The 1,782-nt window shown below is 52.4% G+C and overlaps 1 protein-coding gene across 2 annotated transcripts in view; it reads right to left on the bottom strand.

The window, feature by feature from the left end:
• SUB1 (SUB1 regulator of transcription) overlaps window positions 1–661 on the bottom strand; it is a 13,783-nt gene extending 13,122 nt beyond the window's left edge. The window contains exon 1 of one of the 2 annotated variants that reach the window (XM_023739490.1): window positions 567–661. The gene's annotated coding sequence lies outside the window, so the exon portion shown is untranslated. Of the gene's footprint in view, window positions 1–35; window positions 55–566 lie in introns of those variants that run through there. The other variant, XM_023739489.1, reaches the window with a different exon arrangement.
• Window positions 662–1,782: the final 1,121 nt, after the last annotated feature.

The following is a 1,782-nucleotide window of genomic DNA, read 5'->3' as shown; positions in this document are numbered from 1 at the left end:
GGCGGGCGTGGGAGACGGCGAAATGCGGAGGAGACCTTGTGGGAAGAGGAAGGACTTGCTCCAAGCGCCATTTTCTTCTGCTCGATGCGTTCCTTCCTCCCCAAAGAACAGGCATTCCCCCCTCTCCCACTGCCCCCAGCCTCTTCCGACGGGGGTCCGCACTACCCTTCTCACAGAGCGCACCCGCCTTAGAGACAGGGGTGGGGGCCCGAACGAGGCCACGGGGAGCTACGGGCCCCGCACGCGCCCCGGCTGCCGCATTGTCCCGGGGGCGCCCCAGACCCCAGCCGCGCCCCGCCGCCCCACACCGCCGCGACCGCCTCCTCCGACTCGTTCCCAGGGGCGGGCGTCAGCCGCGGAGGGGCCCGCAGCGCGTCAGGCACGGGGTCTGCAACAGAGGAAAGGGTGTGGGGAGGCCGGTGCGGGGAAGGGGAGGCCGGGCAGATCCGCCATTTCCCCAGACGCCGGCGAGGGCCGCGAGCTGCTCACGGGCAGGCGGGGAAGGTGGGGTCGGCCGGGTGCGGGGCTCGGGGAATGTGTTGTGGGGGAGGGACCCGCGCACTCACGCTCCGCTCTTGCAGCCGAACAGCCCCCTGCTCGCTCGCTCGCGACTGACAGAGAACCGGAAGTGACGACAAGCCAGAGACGCAGGCCCCGCCCCGCTGGGACCGCGGACACGTGACGGGGCGTGGCCTCTCCTTCGAAACTGACACCGAGACCCTTTCCAGGGCCTTAAAGGGACCGCCCGTGGTCCTGAATAGATGCCACGAAAGTGAGATGCCACAAAGTTTGCGTCTGCTTGTGAGTGAATGAGGGAGCAAGTGAAACATAAATGACAAGTATTGAGCTTTTCACTTGTTCAATAAAAGTTTGTTCCATTGAGTTGAATAGCCAGACTGAAAGAAATGAACCTTTCTGGCCCATTTTCCCAGAATTGATTCCCCAGAGTCATTTCTACCTGGTAAAATCCGAAGGAAGGAAGTCAAAGTCACTGCATTTAATTCCGGAAAATGCAAGAAATCTCTGTAGAAGTCCTTGGCCATAAACACCTTTATCTCCAGGCTGAAGTACTGGAGGTGTAAGGTAGGTCATGGAATGCTAGAGAAATCCATACTACAAAATGGAGTATAACTAATAGATTATTTGATGAATGCCTACTATAGCCAAAAATAAAAATAAAGTTATTTTTCTTCAACAAGCATTTATCAAGCACCCACTATGTACCAGGCATTGCATGAGGCACCTTAACATATCTTACTTATCTTAACAAACAAACACCCTCCAAAGGAGGAATGATTATTCTCTCCATTTTATAAACGAAGAAACCAACAGTCAACAAGGTTAGATGAGCTGCCCAAGGTTTTACAGAGAGCAAGTCATGATTCAAACCCTGCACTGTCTGATTCACATGCTACATACTGAAGGGAATGCAAAAGCTCTAATCCACTCTTGCTTTATGTAGCTTCAGTCTAAATGACCACTTTTGAAAATAAAAACACTGTGTAATTACTTTTACATAAAGTTCCAAAAGCAAGAAAAGATAATCTATGGGGATAGAGGTCAGATTACCCTGGGGGGTTATCACCTAGGAGGGGGCATGAGGGAACCTGCTGGGGTGATGAAAATATCTTCACGTGGTTACACAGGTGTACACTTAAATGAAATTTCACTTAAGATTTGTGAGCTTTTACAGTAGTCAAAACAGCCTGGTACTGGTACAACGACAGATACATTGACCAATGGAACAGAATTGAGAACCCAGATGTAAATCCATCCACCTAC

Source organism: Trichechus manatus, unplaced genomic scaffold, assembly GCF_000243295.1.
Source record: "Trichechus manatus latirostris isolate Lorelei unplaced genomic scaffold, TriManLat1.0 scaffold00135, whole genome shotgun sequence".
Taxonomy (NCBI): domain Eukaryota; kingdom Metazoa; phylum Chordata; class Mammalia; order Sirenia; family Trichechidae; genus Trichechus; species Trichechus manatus.
This window is presented reverse-complemented; position numbering and strand designations above follow the sequence as displayed.